Genomic DNA, 5,700 nt, shown 5'->3' with positions numbered 1-5,700 from the left:
CATCCACCTCCCAGCTCCAAATCATCTCCTGAGTTACAGAACTCTCCAAATATAACGCTGTTCCCGACTTGACAGATTGGCAAAGTAATTTGCTTATGGGAATATCATGTATTTCCTCTGTGGAAGATGATTAATATGGATGCCTTTCATGCATCATTTAAAATCCTCTGACCATACTTTCTATTCCAACCATGCTGCAGAAGTAGTCTGTAGGCTTTCAGTGTTTTCGTGCAGGTGAACCTAATAGCACCTTGCCAGGACATCTCAGAGTCTCTGACCTGAACTGAGTGTCTCTGCCTTCCTGGTTCAGATCTTCTCTGATCCCACATCACAGGAGACTTATGGGAACTCCTTTGTACTCTTGCAGGTACAAACTAGAGGTATGTGGCAGTAGAAGTGTATAAGTGCATATAGGTGTCTCCCCACTTTTTTTCCACAACCGAACAGGGGGTTCCTTGACATACTGCTTAAGCTTCTAAGATGACCACTAAGGGATTAAGCTGTTTTCCTTTATAGTAAACAACTATATCCTTGTGTTGGCTCTCTTTCTTTTTTCCTTGTTTCATTCCCCTATTGCACTCTCCTGTTACTTGGGATCACATTCCCAAATAAATTGCAAACACAGACACCTTTGTGTTAGATCTGTTTTGGGGGGTAAACCAGAGCTGAGACAGGCCCTGTAAAACTTGTTTCTTTCACTTAAATTATCAGTAAGGTGTTGGGATTTAATTAGGGGATGTTTCCTCTAAATTGGAACTGAGAATATCCCAGTATATGAGATGTTCAGCATGTTCAGCATATGTTCAGCACACTGTAGTAACCATCTTTATCTTGTTTCACTCTTCTCTCTGCTGTTACATCTATGACCTTTGTTCTCTTGGCACTAAGACAAGAACTTCTGGACAAGCTCTGTCTGCTTATGAAGTTAAATGTTAGAGATATTCCAAATTTCAGATGTCTGTAAGTTTTCATGAAAATTTTAGTTAATTTTAATTTTCTCTCCCAAACAGTAGAATGGCACCGAGTCTGGTAAAAATCACACCATGTTTTCTCCTCCATGAATTCTAAATATTATATAATGTGTTAGTCGCTCAGTCTTGTCCAACTCTTTGTGATCCTATGGACTGTAGCCCACCAGGCTTCTCTGTCCAAGAAATTCTCCAGTCAAGAATAATGGAGTGGGTTGCCATTTCCTTCTCCAGGGGATCTTCCTGACCCAGGGATCAAACCAAGGTCTCCAGCATTGCACACAGACTCTTTACCGTCTGAGCCACCAGGTCTGCAAATATTATATAGTGGAGAAGTAAACTTGAAAGGATCCACAGTTTAAGTTGAAGATTACGCAGTCCCCAACTTTATAAATAATCACACATTCTTTCTCAGACTCAGTCGTGGATTTGTTGAGATTAGATTTATGTCTTATAATTTAATTTTTCCTCAAATATTATTCTAGTATTAAATATACTTAGTTCTGGGTGTATAAGCTGGGAGACATATATGCATCTCACTGGAATAAAGCTTTACAGCATCCTAAACTATACTATTCAAAATTATATTGTTTTTGAAAATATATATTGGTCACCATAATGAAATCTGTGTAGAATAACATTTTATTTTGCTTATTCATTTTTGAAATATCATATTTATGTTGGTGGTTAAATTTTAGGAGGCTTCAAAAATATTTTAAGGTCATTATACATTGTCTAATTTCAATGGCACCCCACTCCAATACTCTTGCCTGGCAAATCCCATGGATGGAGGAGCCTGATAGGTTGCAGTCCATGGGGTCGCTAGGAGTCGGACACGACTGAGTGACTTCCTTTTCACTTTTCACTTTCATACATTGGAGAAGGAAATGGCAACCCACTCCAGTGTTCTTGCCTGGAGAATCCCAGGGATGGGGGAATCTGGTGGGCTTCCGTCTATGGGGTTGCACAGAGTCGGACGTGACTGAAGCGACTTAGCAGCAGCAGCAGCAATTTTATTAAAAGATAAAAAGGATTTCAAAGTTTAAGGCTAAAAACTAACCATTTACATTTGAACATCTCAGTTTATTGGTTGGAAAGATTTCTGACTGTTTTAGAAACTTGAAGCATTATAGAATCCAGAAAAAAATCAGTTGGTCAGTTCAGGTGCTCAGTTGTGTCTGACTCTTTGTGACCCCATGGATTGCAGCATGCCAGGCTTTCCTGTCCATCACCAACTCCTGGAGCTTGCTCAGACTCATGTCCATCAAGTCAGTGATGCCATCCAACCATCTTATCCACCGCCATCCCTTTCTCTTCCTGCATCAATCTTCCCCAGCATCAGGGTCTTTTCCAATGGGTCAGTTCTTCACATCAGGTGGCCAAAATATTGAAGTTTCAGCTTCAGCATCAGTCCTTTCAAGAATATTCAGTACTGATTTCCTTTAGGATTTATTGGTTTGAGCTCCTTGCAGTCCAAAGGACTCAAGAATCTTCTTGATTTTTGAATCTTCTTGAGACTCAAAGGTCTCAAGAATCTTCTCCAACACTGCAGTTCAAAAGCATCAGTTCTGCAGTGCTCAGCCTTCTTTATGGTCTAGTTCTCATATCCATACATGACTACTGGAGAAACTATAGCTTTTAATAGATGGACTTTTGTCAGCAAAGCAATGTCTCTGCTTTTTAATGTGCTGACTAGGTTGGTCATAGCTTTTCTTCCAAGGAGCAAGCATCTTTTAATTTCATGGCTGCAGTCACCATCTGCAGTGATTTTGGAGCCCAGGAAAATAAAGTCTTTCACTGTTTCCATTGTTTCCCCTTCTATTTGCCACGAAGTTATGGGACCAGATGCCATGATCTTAGTTTTCTGAACGTTGAGTTTTAAGCCAACATTTTCACTCTCCTCTTTCACTTTCATCAAGAGGCTCTTTAGCTCTTCTTCACTTTCTGCCATAAGGGTGGTGTCATCTGCATATCTGAGGTGATTGATATTTCTCCTGACAGGCATTTCTCATGATGTACTCTGCATATACGTTAAATAAGCAGGGTGACAATATACAGCCTTGATGTACTCCTTTCCCAGTGTGGAACCAGTCTGTTGTTCTGATAGTTTGTTTGAAGTTAAAGATTAAAGTTATTGGGAATATTAGATATTTGATAATCTAGGCACTGAGATAAGTGTTTTATGTGCAGTTGACTCATGAGATTTGTTATTATTAATCACTTTTAAATACGAAAGAAAAATGAAACTTTAAAGCAGTTACTTTGATTAGTTTTATCCATCTATTAAGTTGTAGGTCTGAAATGTTTATTTCTTTTCTAATTCCAGTTCTGGTGCTCTGAATGGTTGTTTCCTTAGGTAAGACCAAAACCTGATAGCCACTCCCAGAAAAACCCAATTGGTTTCCTGACCAAATTGGCTGTTGCTGGCTGTGAAAGTAGATTCACTTGAAATAAAAGCATGGGAATATAAGAGAAAATTTAGAGAATGAAAGGTGATACAGGATCTAGGATTCAAAAGGGGAAGAAATTTAAAAGAAAAGTGGAAAGAAAGTGGAAGAAAGAAGAGTAGACAGATAAGTATCTGGCCAATAGTATAAATGGTATCAGAGTGACCATGGCATTGGTGATTGAAAAATGATGGTCACATCAGCGGGACAGAGGAAGAGCTGTAGTGAGCTCGTTTAAGGTTCTTCTGTGTTTTTTCAGGTTTGATTTGTCTTTTAAAAATTCAAACTGAGTAAGTATGTTTAACCTATTTGCTGTAATTTCAGTTTTTCTATGACTTGTTTCTGTAATTTTTGATCACCTTTATTTACCATGCTTCTGGTTTTTAATTTTTTCTGCCATTAGCGATAACAAATATTTATGACAGCCAGAAAATTACCTGTTAGTTTTGAGATCCATAATTATATGTTTTTTCTCTCCATGTCTATTGTTTCACCCAAAGGAATTCTTTTGCACATATTGCTATTGTAAGGAATTTTAGGATTGTACTGTCATCCCTTTTTTAGTTACAATGCAGATTTTTTATTCTTATTTGCAATATAACACTTAATTATTTTTCTATTCATTTTCTTCTTACAGTACTGTATCTTTAAAAAATCTTTCAAAAAGAATACATGTGTAGTAAACATTTCTGAGAATTTTTATGTTAAAACCTTACTTTACCAATAAATGTGTATATTAACTCAGATAAATATTAAAATAATGGTTCAATTTTGTTTCCCTTCAATATTTTCATTTTATGGTGCTATTGAAGAGGTAGGTTACTATGAATTTTTTAAAAATTCCTTTGTATGTAATCTGGTTTTGGCATCTTTGTAGGGATACGTCTTGGTGTGACTTTTTTTTTTTTAATTTAATTTTATTTTTAACCTTTACATAATTGTATTAGTTTTGCCAAATATCAAAATGAATCCGCCACAGGTATACATGTGTTCCCCATCCTGAACCCTCCTCCCTCCTCCCTCCCCATCTATCTCAGTACACTATCACTCTTAGACTATACTGACAACTATGAAAAACAACACTAAAATCTAGGTGCTTAAAAATCTGTAAAGATATGGTTTTCACTCTCCTCACAGCCGCAGCTAACTGTTTGGCAGGCAGTTGTTCCATACGGTCATTTATTCTCTGGCTTCTTTGATCTAGAATTGGTCATTTAGCTCCACCTAAATACAAGGGGAAGGGAAGGAAAATATACTCTTCTGTGTGCCCAGGAGGTCAGTGAAACAATTTGATACAAAGATTTGTCTCTGTCATAAAATGCTATCAGACTGAAGCTTAATGTAAAGACTTTTTCGGTTTTTGAAAGACTTTTCTTTATAATCTTATCACTATTTTATCCCCTGCCTGCAGTCTTTATTTTCTCTTTTGGTTTTCCAACTCAGTGGATTTTGACATCTCTATTTCTTTTTTCCAGCATTCTTGTCTTTTCCCCTTATTTCCCCCCTTCTATTTCTCTGTCTTTTTCTCATGGCTTTTGGGAGAGTTCCCTGACCCAGTTTTTCAGTTAAGTAATGCAATTTTATATGTATTCATTCTGCTACCTCACAGGATTATTTATTTCAAAAATATTATCCTTCATGTCCAATAATTCTGTTTTATAAATATCTGATTGTCCTGCCACATGTTGCAAATATGTTCTTTATTTTTTGGTTTGAGTATATTTTATTTTTAAAAACTTCTTTTCAGTCTCTGTACTGTCCTTCCCTTTAGTTCATTTTCCTGCATTAAGAACTTTCCCTTTTCTGTTTTCTAAAATAGTTCTCATGTTCCTTAAGTGTCTCAATTTTTCTCTGTATGGCAAACTTTATTTCCTGAAAAGAAAGGAAACAACAGATGGCCTGCCTATCAACTCTTGGGTGGGTTAAATTGACAATACTGGCAAGTTTGGGGCTATGCTCACTGCTCCCTTATTTCGTCTATCACAGAGTACTTTCTGATCTCTGAACTCAGGCTTAGTTCTTGTCCTCAAGCAGCAACCTTCTGTTCTAATTCGTTAGTCCTAGGAAATGTGAGGAGGACTCTCGGCGGGCATTGACTGCCCCAGTCCTTATTGTGGCTCTCTATGCCAGCTGAACATGGCTGACATCCTTGATGTTATCCTACAACCTCCAGCTAGAGATCTGGCCTTCCTGTCCTATGTTATTACATGGTGGACAGTGAGTGGGAAATAAGGATTTCAAGGTGATAGGGAGAAGTGAGTTTGCTATCTTTTTTTTTATTTTGA

This window comes from Bos javanicus, chromosome 8 (assembly GCF_032452875.1).
Source record: "Bos javanicus breed banteng chromosome 8, ARS-OSU_banteng_1.0, whole genome shotgun sequence".
Taxonomy (NCBI): Eukaryota; Metazoa; Chordata; class Mammalia; order Artiodactyla; family Bovidae; genus Bos; species Bos javanicus.
This window is presented reverse-complemented; position numbering follows the sequence as displayed.